The sequence below is a fragment of the Tachypleus tridentatus genome, unplaced genomic scaffold (assembly GCF_004210375.1).
Source record: "Tachypleus tridentatus isolate NWPU-2018 unplaced genomic scaffold, ASM421037v1 Hic_cluster_2, whole genome shotgun sequence".
Classification (NCBI taxonomy): domain Eukaryota; kingdom Metazoa; phylum Arthropoda; class Merostomata; order Xiphosura; family Limulidae; genus Tachypleus; species Tachypleus tridentatus.
This window is the reverse complement of record NW_027467782.1, coordinates 2,654,694-2,669,204: the sequence shown is the minus strand read 5'-3', so window position 1 is coordinate 2,669,204 and position 14,511 is coordinate 2,654,694. Positions and strand designations below refer to the sequence as shown.

At 30.4% G+C, this 14,511-nt stretch overlaps 1 protein-coding gene and 1 long non-coding RNA gene across 3 annotated transcripts in view; both read left to right on the top strand.

Moving 5' to 3' along the window:
* Window positions 1-14,511, top strand: part of LOC143243317 (uncharacterized) — a 302,587-nt gene that overhangs the window by 163,796 nt on the left and 124,280 nt on the right. The gene's annotated exons all lie outside the window — the stretch shown is intronic.
* On the top strand, window positions 4,766-9,521 carry LOC143242575 (uncharacterized). Its single transcript, XR_013022958.1, has 3 exons — window positions 4,766-4,942; window positions 7,676-7,834; window positions 9,442-9,521. It is a non-coding gene; the product is annotated as an uncharacterized LOC143242575 (long non-coding RNA).

Genomic DNA, 14,511 nt, shown 5'->3' with positions numbered 1-14,511 from the left:
AATAGATGACAGTTTATTACATTTTGCACTCCTTTATGATCAACAAAAAAAATTAAGATTATTGAACAATAAACTTATGTGGGAACAAGTTTCTACGCAATGACGTGTCCGTTGGAGCTCAACTTTCGTTTATAAAAGACTCAATACTGAACTAATTTGGTGGGTATTTTCAAGGGCGGTCTTAATCATTGTGAAGCCCGGGAGAATTCAATAAATGGGGATCCCATAATGATGCGAAAAGTCAAAAGTATATTGACAAGCACAGCATCGGGGACCCTTCTCTGTCTGATGAGCCGAGCAATTGGCGAGTTTGGGAAACAGGTAAGACTACCTGTGAGTATTTGGGTTCTAAGATCTAACAAACTCTTAATGAGCTTGATAGACAGAAGATCAGGAGCGCTAACAATGTTGTTTCTCTTTTGCCCAAAGATACGCGGACACAGTCTTTTTGTATGGAAAGCTCGAAGCTACTTCAGTGACTTTCAATGATGTTAAAGATCCACAATCTTTCTATTAGAGCATTTTCCCATAACTCTCTAGACATAGTTTCTAGTTTTATGCATTATCTTGACTTTAAAATGTCAAACTCATCAGATATGTTGCCTGTGAGTATCATGCCGACATAAGAGTCATCTGTGTTACTGAATGTTGATGTGATATAAACATTCCAAATTAAGATGTTTAACTAACTGATGGTTTACACTTATAAATTTACAAAAATTATAAATCGTTTATAAACAAAAAAATTTCACTAGACAATTTCACATATCGTCATTAAAACTTCGTGTTAAAACATACAAAAAAAGATTGTTTAACTTATGTCAGTAAAATGGTTAACTTGGCAAATTTTAACAGTTTTATTTAATTTTTTAATTTCAGTTTATTCGCCACCAGATAACAACATCATTTGTCCATATGGATACATGTTAGGGAAAAGTGATTGCTGTAAGTTGTGAATAATGATATACTTTTTTTTCTTTTTTTCTGGAAAAATTCTGTTTCGTCGACTCATGTGTTTTCATTAATTTAAAGATAAAACATGAAGTACATTTGGATTCATCACAACTCAAATGTTTTTATTGAAACCTTGTAAAGTGTTTTGTTAGTATATTTCTTCAAGTATATTTTTCACGACAGGATGATGAAAAATCGCTTGAATTTTAATTTCTTTACACAGAGACGCAAAATAATATGCGAAGTAAACAATATATGTGATAAACGTTTTGTGACTTTCAGTTAAAACGAAATATCACACTACAAAATACCTGTGCTAATTACATTATCACATAAAGATTACCAGTTAGGTAAAATTTCTATAAGACCTACAACTTACTATACGTTATGAAAATAGCAAGGTTTCCTAGTGGATAGCGTTGCGGTCTACTATTCAAATGGCTCCAGGTTCATTTGTTTTCAACTATTCGTTGCATCATGCTTCAGAATAAGTTTACAAAAACACAACAAATGCCCACAAAATGTTAACAAAAACATTAATAAATGTATTGCGGAAAATATCCCACATAAGAAACATTTTTCAAATATTTAAATTGTGGTATTATTGTGAAAAAGAGGTTACTTTATGAAAATAACCACCAGTGGTACTGCGGTTTGTCAGAAGACTCACACCGCTAGAAATCGGGTTTCGATACCCGTTGAGATCAGATCACTGATAGCCTAATGTGGAGCTTTGTGCTTAATTCCAAATAAACAGACTAAGTTATGGAAACTATTTTATTAATTAGTAAATATTAAACCATACTAAATGTTTCGTAATTTAACACAGAGTGAAGTTAAAATACATTTTAACGTTTTGTAAGAAAAATCTTGGAAAGCGTTTTCATTATTATGGAAACTGTAGAATATCGATTAAGATACAAAATCAGAATTTTTAATTTATTTTTGTGTATTTTAAGGTACCAAGAATACATCGATCTGCAATACATAAAAATATATTTTTCATATATATACACCTAAACACTATTTTAAATTGATCTTCACTAATTTTTTTCTGTACGTTCGATGTATCTGACGATTCTTTTGGAAAATGTATTAACAAAGCAGCTCTTACAGAAAACTTATAAATACTATAACATATTTATTTATAAAAAACAAATGTTTAACGAGCTTGTGTTGGTTCTCTTACGTGATTTAATTCCCTTGTTTTTGTCAAATTCGTGGTGTTTAGGATATGGTTAAATAGATACGTTAAAAAATTATTCCTTTCATTAAGTTCCCTGCCCTCCTGGACAGTTCAGAAGCAAAAAACAGGAAGAATGTGTCCCGTGTCCCAAGGATCATTATAGTGATTATTTTGGATCATACAAATGTTCGGCTTGTCCTGAAAAACAATTTACAAACCCCGGAGCCTCTTCACGGGATGCATGTAAACGTAAGTTTTATTACATACTTATAACCGCACTAAGAACCACTTTGTCTCAGGTATATTTAGAAATTCTATTGCTGCAAATGCTTAACTTTCAAATAACTTTAGATATTCTAGTCAGTATCATTAACAAGTCATGTTATTTATGTAGTTTAATATTATCCACTTCTTATATTGTGAATAAACCAACTTACGTTATGAACTTAATACCAAGTTCAGACAAGTGACCTGTTTCTACTATTCAAACAAATTATTTTGTTGAGATTTTATTCTTTGGTACTCCTGATTTTATTAGATTTTTGTTTGAAACAGAGGTTTGACTGGTTTTTGTTTCGATGTTCTATATCAGTTACCTTTTAAGATTTTATTTTCTCTTTTTTGTTAGTTTTAATGTAACTTAAGTTATTTTTATTATCACTGTTTGTTCCTAATTTTCTCCGACTTTCATGTTTTTTTTTTTTAAATACGTTTGTTTTTCTAACGATCTGAATTATACGTTCTCACAATACAGAATATAAAATACAGTAGCGTATTGTTGTATTTGCAAGTTATGGCATATTAGGCCACATGCTCAGCTTCTTATATCCGAATGATTACAAAAAAATCCGAAATAAAAATATTCTTGTGTCATGGTTGGTAACTACGTAGAAGTGAGGACAATGTTTTAAAAGGGGGCTCAGTTTTCTAATAAATCAGAAAAAACTTCAGAATTCGATAAGTTAGGAGTATAGGGGGCTCTAATCTATCCTGGACAACTTCATCATTTATTATGATTACTGAAGAGAAAAAACAATTGAAAAACAACATAATTGTGATGAAGCTGGACACATATTTCTATTGTTTACAGAGTAATAAACAATAATTTGACTTAACAAAGGATTATAGGCTAAAAGTTTACAAATCAGCAACTGTTTTCATTTGGCAAATGATTGAAACAGTGGGAATCAAACTATATCTTCAAAGTCCACAGTGTAACGATACAATGGACATTTATTCATTTAGCCGTTTTAAAATTGGTATTAGAATCCGATATACAGAGAAGAGTAAAATTTGAAAAGTGTTTCTGGTCAAAACTGACACAATCAGCGGCTACTAATAATGGTAATGAAATTGAGTACGATCGGAACAGCCCCTCTAGCTTGTAATACCTACAGTTAATTGGACAGATTTTTCATTTTAATTCAGACAAAACTGAAGCAGAAAATATAAACTCAATGGAACAAAATTGTACAGCCACCCTCTGAAACACTCTTCGTACGTCTATGATTTAGGACAAAAAATTTATTAAAACTCCATAAATAAGTATTTATATAAATGTTTGTACAATGATCTCTATATAAAGGATGTCTTTTCGACACATTTATTTAAAAAAAAATGCTATATATCTGACTTAATAAAAACATCTTCTGTAATTTAAGTTACGACTAGGTTTTAACAAATGGTTTCGGTGCTTCATTCCCGTTGGTTTCCTTTAGTTATAGGTATTGAAATTGTTAATGAGTTGAAATTAAATATTTTTCGCAGGTTAAATATTACCCAACTGGTGCGACTTGAAAACATTTATTAATAAACGATATCAATGTTAAACAATGATAATATTGTTTTAATTTCAGCATCCCTCATAGAAAAGTTATTTACGCCTCCACTTGTTTTTTTGCCACGGTGGGAATACCACTTCTAATACTTTTATTATGGTAAGCATAACATTTTGTTGGTTTAATTTGTTTATTTTAGGTGGTACAGAAGCATCCAATGGGATCGAATTCCCTCAAGTTTATAGCTAATTGGTTGGGCAGGGTAACATTTTGGATATATTTCAATATCTGTATGGTTTGTTATAAATATTTTGAAATTGATATCTTATAAAGTAAATTTTAAATGGCACTTATGAGTTTTATACTGATTAAATATTTCTAACATGTAATAGGCTTACGAATAAGGAAGGTGTGGAGTTTTACAACTATGAAATTAAACTCGTATTTTTAACTAGAACTTACAGTGGGTGAAACAATTTCGATTTAACTGCTTATTATCAGTATTCGTCAGAAATATTTAATCACCACCTAATTCGTTTAATATACAATTAATATTTTCATTTTAATTTCTTTCCCTAATTTAGAATATGATTTAAAATTGTTCTCTAAGAACAGAACTCTGCGACGTTGATTAAAGCAATTAAGAATCTTATTATGAAACGTGTCAATTGCCAGTGTACTAATATTCTATTGAAATATTGTAATGACGTTAAAGTTGTACAAATTATATTAAGATTGCTGCTACTTATTGGTTAGCTCATGTTAGTTTTGATACAAGTGTATTGATAATCATAGCTACAGACATGTTTATCAAAATTAAACTGTTCATTTTTTCAGTATTATAATTCGTAAACGAGAGAGTCTCAAAGTATTACTGCGTTGCCAAGACAGGAATTCAGGAAAAGACAGAAACTTCAACTTTGTAAAATATTCACCAATTATAGATTCTAGTGTAGAACGTGTGGAAGATGCAGAAAAATCTACAAGAAGTTCTACAACGACAAATTTATCAGAGATTTGTGACGTGAGTGTTAAGAAATTTTGTTCAAGATCTTATTATGTAATTATACAATGAATACAAAACTGTAAGTTGCTTTTGTTAGTGTGAAGCATAAGCCCATCCAAACGAAATCCGGTTTTTAGTATTATAAGCCTTCAGATTGGACACTGAGGTACTGGAGAAAAAAACTTGAAATATACAGTGGCGAGATCGAATCTCGTCATCGAACATGACTGTCATTACAGCCTTATAGCCATTATACTGTGACGATCAGTTTCACTGTTCATTAATAAATAGTAGCACATGTCTTGTCTGTCACTTAAAAATTAGGGACGGATAACGAAGATAACCCTAGGCTTGTACAAAATTCAACAACAACAAAAACAATAAAACCGATACAAAAGTTATCTCTATCACTCGTCGTTAGATTGAAAGCAGCTAGCCAACACACCAGCCGTCACACATACTTGAACTACTAATATCGAATTATGGGACTTCATCGTCACCCTTATAACACACTCATAGACAGAAAATCTAGAGAGTAAATTCGCAGTAATGGATTTAGAACTGTGCGCCCATTCTAGCTGCTAAGGCACATTTGACAAGTGATTATATCAAATTGACTAAAACAATAATCTAAAAAATGTACCATATCAAATACTAAATCTACTGATACAAAATACACATTGCCAACGGACTGAATCCCGGAAAAGACGTACTTTATAAGTATTGTTCTCACACTTTAATAAATATTTAATTTATATTCTAATTTGAATATACAGACTCAAGACCACTCTTATGGAATGACAAATCATTGTTCTGAATGAGATTCAAATTTGCTTCAAGTTTGACTCTTTGACTTTAAGGAATTAGTTCATCAACGTATTTTTTTGTGATATTCAAGATTGTTTTATTACATTTTATTATTAAATTAGGTTGAAGTTTGACTTTACGACCTCAAGGTAGGCCTGACATGGCCAGATGATTAAGGTACTCGACTCGCAATGTGAGAGGCAGGGACTTGAATCCCCGTCTCCTTCTAGTTATCGGGATGTTAAAATGTTACGGTCAAATCCATTATTTGTTTATAAAAGAGTAGCCCAAGAGTTGACGGCTGGTGGTAATAACTAGGTGCCTTCCCTCTATTCTTTCACTGCTACATTATAGAATTTTAACATCGAAGTTTTTTTAAGTGGAATAAAAAAACAAACGACTTTTAAGAAGTTGTTCATCACCGTATGATATTTAAGATATTTTTTAATATTTCAGTAATAAATAAATAATATAAATTCGTTTTACAGTCTCAGATATAGGAACATTAACTTAGTAGCTAAAGTTTCTATTACGTCCTTCCTGCATTACAAGTTTGGGTGGGCCAGTTTTTTAACTGTTTTGCTACTCGGTTGTCACATACACAAAGTGAAGTTAGCTGTGAAGTTAAGATGAACGTAAACTGATATTGATAAATCATCATAAGCGCTGAAAGTAATTTGGCATTAATTACTTTTTTCTGTATTTCAATACTGATCGAAATGTCTTTATTTTCTTAAAATGACAAACCACTATATATCTATATATAGGACAGATTAATATTTACACTAAATATTGCTAGAGGAAAATATTAAAAACCACACATCTGATATTTAAAAATGAAACGAGTTTAATGTATTTTTAACATCAATATTGATACATTTGAGTTACTTAATTACGAATGTTTTTTTCTGTTAAATAAGGATATTATTTATTTTATGACCGATTTTGTTTCAGACAAATATATTATTAACATATTTTTGTGTTTATTTCACAAGGATAACAAAACCCCAATGATTTCAAGTGATCTTACAAAAAGTGAAATTGATGGATTGCCGAAAACTGAAATTACCAACCAACTCTTTAAACCTGTCGATGAGAATCATTCAAAAACATTTCCATTACCTGCAGAATCAAAAACAAAACCTCCTACACTTCAATATACACTCTCTAAACTCACAGCTCTCGCAGATTTTCTTTGCCAGAATTCAGAGTATAGAATTAAACATCAACTGAACTTCAATTGCACCTCTTCTTCAAAAGAGCCACAAAGAAAATTATCATATAAAGTAAAACCGAAGTTGAAAATATACAAACACCTTACAATTATAAACGTTCAAGCTTTCGATAAGGGTGACTACAGGGGTAATGTAATTTACTGAAAAGAAGACATCAGGTCTCAAACCAATCAACAAATTGTTGGACACAAACTAAGTTATGTAAACTATTTTATTAATTAGTAAATATTAAACCATATTAAATGTTTCATAATTTCACACAGAGTGAATTTAAAACACAAATAAACCTTTTATATGAAAAATCTTGGAAAGTGTTTTCATTGTTATGAAAACTGTAGAATATCGTTTGAGATGCGAAATCAGAATTTTTAATTTATTTTTGTGTATTTTTTAAGGTAACAATAATACATCGATCTGCAATACATAAAAATATATTTTTCATATATATACACCTAAACACTATTTTAAATTGATCTTCACTAATTTTTTTCTGTACGTTCGATGTATCTGACGATTCTTTTGGAAAATATATTAACAAACAGCTTTTACAGAAAACTTATAAATACTATAACTAATTTATCTAAAAAATAAATGTTTAACGAGCTTGTGTTGGTTCTGTTACATGATTTAATTCCCTTGTTTTTGTCAAATTCGTGGTGTTTAGGATATGGTTAAATACATACGTTAAAAAATTATTCCTTTCATTAAGTTCCCTGCCCTCCTGGACAGTTCAGAAGCAAAAAACAGGAAGAATGTGTCCCGTGTCCCAAGGATCATTACAGTGATTATTTTGGATCATACAAATGTTCGGCTTGTCCTGGAAGACGATTTACGAACCCCGGACCCTCTTCACGAGATGCATGTAAACGTAAGTTTTATTACATACTTATAACCGCACTAAGAACCACTTTGTTTCAGGTATATTTAGAAATTCTATTGCTGCAAATGCTTAACTTTCAAATAACTTTAGATATTCTAGTCAGTATCATTAACAAGTCATGTTATTTATGTAGTTTAATATTATCCACTTCTTATATTGTGAATAAACCAACTTACGTTATGAACTTAATACCAAGTTCAGACAAGTAACCTGTTTCTACTATTCAAACAAATTATTTTGTTGTGATTTTATTCTTTGGTACTCCTGATTTTATTAGATTTTTGTTTGAAACAGAGGTTTGACTGGTTTTTGTTTCGATGTTCTATATCAGTTACCTTTTAAGATTTTATTTTCTCTTTTTTGTTAGTTTTAATGTAACTTAAGTTATTTTTATTATCACTGTTTGTTCCTAATTTTCTCCGACTTTCATGTTTTTTTTTTTTAAATACGTTTCTTTTTCTAACGATCTGAATTATACGTTCTCACAATACAGAATATAAAATACAGTAGCGTATTGTTGTATTTGCAAGTTATGGCATATTAGGCCACATGCTCAGCATCTTATATCCGAATGATTACAAAAAAATTCCGAAATAAAAATATTCTTGTGTCATGGTTGGTAACTACGTAGAAGTGAGGACAATGTTTTAAAAGGGGGCTCAGTTTTCTAATAAATCAGAAAAAACTTCAGAATTCGATAAGTTAGGAGTATAGGGGGCTCTAATCTATCCTGGACAACTTCATCATTTATTATGATTACTGAAGAGAAAAAACAATTGAAAAACAACATAATTGTGATGAAGCTGGACACATATTTCTATTGTTTACAGAGTAATAAACAATAATTTGACTTAACAAAGGATTATAGGCTAAAGTTTACAAATCAGCAACTGTTTTCATTTGGCAAATGATTGAAACAGTGGGAATCAAACTATATCTTCAAAGTCCACAGTGTAACGATACAATGGACATTTATTCATTTAGCCGTTTTAAAATTGGTATTAGAATCCGATATACAGAGAAGAGTAAAATTTGAAAAGTGTTTCTGGTCAAAACTGACACAATCAGCGGCTACTAATAATGGTAATGAAATTGAGTACGATCGGAACAGCCCCTCTAGCTTGTAATACCTACAGTTAATTGGACAGATTTTTCATTTTAATTCAGACAAAACTGAAGCAGAAAATATAAACTCAATGGAACAAAATTGTACAGCCACCCTCTGAAACACTCTTCGTACGTCTATGATTTAGGACAAAAAATTTATTAAAACTCCATAAATAAGTATTTATATAAATGTTTGTACAATGATCTCTATATAAAGGATGTCTTTTCGACACATTTATTTAAAAAAAAATGCTATATATCTGACTTAATAAAAACATCTTCTGTAATTTAAGTTACGACTAGGTTTTAACAAATGGTTTCGGTGCTTCATTCCCGTTGGTTTCCTTTAGTTATAGGTATTGAAATTGTTAATGAGTTGAAATTAAATATTTTTCGCAGGTTAAATATTACCCAACTGGTGCGACTTGAAAACATTTATTAATAAACGATATCAATGTTAAACAATGATAATATTGTTTTAATTTCAGCATCCCTCATAGAAAAGTTATTTACGCCTCCACTTGTTTTTGCCACGGTGGGAATACCACTTCTAATACTTTTATTATGGTAAGCATAATATTTTTGTTGGTTTAATTTGTTTATTGTTAGGTGGTACAGAGGCATCCAATGGGATCGAATTCACTCAAGTTTATAGGTAATGAGTTTTATACAGATTATATATTTCTAACATGTAATAGGCTTACGAATAAGGAAGGTGTGGAGTTTTACAACTATGAAATTAAACTCGAATTTTTAACTAGTACTTACAGTGGGTGAAAATATGTAGATTCAAGTGTTAATTATCCGTATTCGTTAGAAATATAAACTCACCAGCTAACTCATTTAATGTGCAATTAATATTTTCGTTTTATTTCTTTTTCACTATTTATTTGTAAAAGAGTAGCCCAAGAGTTGACGGCTGGTGGTGATAACTCGGTGCCTTCCCTCTATTCTTTCACTGATACATTATAGATTTTTAACATCGAAGTCTTTAGGTGAAATGAAAAAAGAAACGACTTTTAAGAAGTTGTTCATCACCGTATGATATTTAAGATATTTTTTAATATTTCAATAATAAATAAATAATATGAATTCCTTTTACAGTCTGAGATATATGAACAATAACTTAGTAGCTAAGGTTTCTATTACGTTTTTCCTGTATTACAAGTTTTGGTGGACCAGTTTTGTAACTGTTTTGCTACTCGGTTGTCACGTACACAAAGTGAGTTAGCTGTGAAGTTAAGATGAACGTAAACTGATATTGATAAATCATCATAAGCGCTGAAAGTAATTTGGCATTAATTACTTTTTCTGTATTTCAATACTGATCGAAATGTCTTTATTTTCTTAAAATGACAAACCACTATATATCTATATATAGGACAGATTAATATTTACACTAAATATTGCTAGAGGAAAATGTTAAAAACCACACATCTGATATTTAAAAATGAAATGAGTTTAATGTATTTTTAACATCAATATTAATACATTTGAGTTACTTAATTATGAATGTTTTTCCGTTAAATAAGGATATTATTTATTTTACGTGAACGATTTTGTTTCAGACAAATATATTATTAATATATTTTTGTTTATTTCATAAGGATAACAAAAAGCCAATAATTTCAAGGGAAATTGATGGATTGATGGATTGCCGAAAACTGAAATTGCCAACCATTTCTTTAAACATGTCGATGAGAATCATTCAAAACATTTCCATTATCTGCAGAATCAAAACCAAAATCTCCTACACTTCAATATACACTCTCTAAACTCACAGCTCTCGCAGATTTTCTTTGCCAGAATCCAAAGTATAGAATTAAAATCAACCGAACTTCAATTGCACCTCTTCTTCAAAACACCCACTAAGAAATTTCTCAAATAATTTAAATTCAAAGTTGAAAAAAATACAAATACCTTAACTGTAGAACAGGATACAAAATCTCCTTCACTTCAATCCACCCTTTCTAAACTCACAACTCTTACAGATTTTCTTTGCCAGAATCCAAAGTATAGAATTGAAAACCAACCTAACTTCAGTTGCACCTCTTATTATTAATATATTTGATGATGTTTCAATGAAGTAGAAGATACTCGATTACATCTGAATAAAACATATGAAACGTAAAATAATTTTCTGAGCCGACAAAGTGAAATCTTACATCTTTAGTTTATTTTGAATCCATTATTCGTTTATTTGTGTATTGAAACATGTTTTGTATGATGTATCAATGTTTATTTTCTCGTATTGTTATACAGATATAAAATATAGACTTTATCTGAAACCGTAATAAAAACATAGTGTAGAAAAGTTTAATGAAAGTTGATCTGGTATTTTATGAACTAAAGTGTTTATAGAATAACAGTGTATTTAGACATTTTGTCAATAAATGTATCAGTTTTATTCTCAAGCCTGTAATTTCACATTGTTATTGTGTGGTGTGTTCTATAATAACAGACATAAGTATATTGGATATATAAAATGTGGAAGAATAATACTTTGATTTTTGACTGAAGGTTCTTTTGATATGATAATTGATAAGTGATATTTTGATAAGTCTCTTCTGGTTATAAGCTATATTCAAGTGTCAGCAATATTGCTGAAAGAGTCCCGAACGTTTAAAGACATATTACTGATACTGGTAATGAAGTATACAGCAACTGTTTTATTATAAGAATATTACTAAGTTAGAGTTGTGTCTAATAATTTTTGACAATGAGAATTTATCGAGCTTTTAATATGAATGTAAATAGTTTTAGTCAGCAAGAACCAAGCTCAAATCAAAGATTTCTGAAAATATCTATAGAAAGACAAGAATATAGTTTTTGTTTAACGATGCTTTTCATTCTTTTTAACTACATTTGATATACTCCCTTCATTAATATTGAATTTAGAAAACACTTAAAGAACGCATCTTTGCAATCTTTCTAAAGATTATTTTAAAGCTTCCAAATTAACAGTGAAATTTTAGTAAAATATTATTAAAATTACTAATAAAAATCTTATTAAGCTGTTCACTTGGAGCGTAGTGTGGCTGTTTATACAGCTTTAGGTCTTGTGTTTCAAAATGTCCATAACTTCTTACCTCAGTAAGATTAACAAACATGTTTCAACATTATTTCATTGATTCAGAATCACGTTCTACCGCTGAAAAAAAAACGAATTTATTTGCAAAAGAAAACACGAAACGTTTGTCATTTCTGTTTCGTTTACATACATGAATACAAATTTCAAAGTAGTAAACTTGAGGAATACTAACGCTATACACTAAGACAAATTTCAAAGTAGTAAACTTGAGGAATCCTAACAATATAAACTAGGACAAATTCCAAAGTAGTAAACTTGAGGAATCCTAACAATATAAACTAGGACAAATTCCAAAGTAGTAAACTTGAGGAATCCTAACAATATAAACTAGGACAAATTTCAAAGTAGTAAACTTGAAGAATCCTAACAATATAAACTAGGACAAATTCCAAAGTAGTAAACTTGAGGAATCCTAACAATATAAACTAGGACAAATTTCAAAGTAGTAAACTTGAGGAATCCTAACAATATAAACTAGGCTTCCAAACTCGCGGTGGCTACAGCACAGACGAACACTTGAGTGGATTGGCACTTGAAAAAATTCTTTGCGTTAGATAGGTGACGCAACCTGTTAGCTAATGATTAAAGCTATGTTGTAGATAAGTGATGTCATCTCTTATGTAACATTCAAAGTTATGTCGTAGATAAGTGATGTCATCTCTTATGTAACATTCAAAGTTATGTCGTAGATAAGTGATGTCATCTCTTATTTAACATTTAAAGTTATGTTGTAGATAAGTGATGTCATCTCTTATGTAATATCCAAAGTTATGTTGTAGATAAGTGATGTCATCTCTTGTGTAACATTCAAAGTTATGTCGTAGAAAAGTGATGTCATCTCTTATTTAACATTTAAAGTTATATTGTAGATAAGTGATGTCATCTCTTATGTGACACCCAAAGTTGTGTCGTAGATGAGTGATGTCATCTCTTGTGTAACATTCAAGGTTATGTTGTAGATAAGTGTTGTCACCTCTTGTGTAACATCCAAAGTTATGCTGTAGATAAGTGATGTTATCTTTTATGTAACATTTAAAGTTATATATAATACTTCATATTGTGTAATAACCCTAATGCATGCTGCTTACATAAGACATATATCGAAAAAAATTTGTTATATTGTATTTGTGAAAATATAATATACAAGTTTGTTAAAAATATAACATATAATGTTGTTGAAACTTAAAACACGTAAAGTCATTGGAAACATGACGTATTTCTCAGACTACGAAGTGTATAAAGATAGTTTTATGCATATATATACTTGCTGTCCTAGGAGAATATATACTAAGTTAAAAATACAAGAGGTTAATAATTTTCTCGTATGTACCTCAGTTGTAGACACCATAATTTTCTTAACGTTGAATAAAACCTTTAAGGTTTTATTCCATTGTATTTTTAAATTAAAAAATAACTTACCTTATAAGGATGGAAAAGAGAAACAACGTTACGAGACTCGTGACCGCGAGGAACTGCTCAGAAAATCAAATTCGATCTTATATTTCACCAAGAAGGAAGGTGGGAATCCTGAAACTTCGTCCAATCGCAGCCCTGTTGGCAGCTTTCTAGCATTACAGCAGTATTCCGGGTGATTGTGAGCATCTTGTGACTCTACACATCATGGTATCAAATTGTACTAAATCTGTCACTCGTGTGATCGAGTCTTCAGTAGAATGATGGTCATAATTATAATTGTATTCATAAACTCAAAGAAATATAAAGAACATCTCACGAATCAATATAATTATTGTATACCATGGAATTATTTTATTGAATGTTTTCGCAGATAGCCCTCGTATAGCTTTGCGTGAAATTCATACAAACAAATCCTTTGAGATCGTATAGCAGGATCTGACTGTCACTCTTATAATACACCCAAAGTTCGAAAGTGCGGAGCGTGTTTTTGATTTTGATTTTGATGATATCTGAACGTGAGCCACGGAACCTCAGCTCTCCAATCTAGCAAATGATCATAACGAAATGTGAGCGAGGAAAGCAATTGATAAAAATGAAATGGGACACTGACGTTATAGACTCCAAGAAATGATTTGCCACATGTATAAACTGAAACTAACCCAACTTTCTTTGAGGTGTGATTTGATTGTTGTTAAGGTCAAAACTACACAATAGACTATCTGTATCATGCCAATCACAGGTATCGAAACCCGAATTTCAGCGTTATAAGCCTGCAAACTTACCGGTGAAAAACTGAGGCTATTTCTGAGATCAAAAGCCAACAAAATCTCATAACTTTACAAATATGTTGTCTCTAACAGAAGATTATAAACTTATGAGGTTAGTAACGTTGGTTATATCCACAGATAATATAACTATTATTGTTATTATTTGTTTGATTTTTTACATTTTGTTAGGTTCAGTATATTTCATAGAATACAACTTATAAACTCATTTATAGAGATTACAAAGCGGAAGAGTTTTTGTTTTAGGTTCAGTATTTTGTTATCGA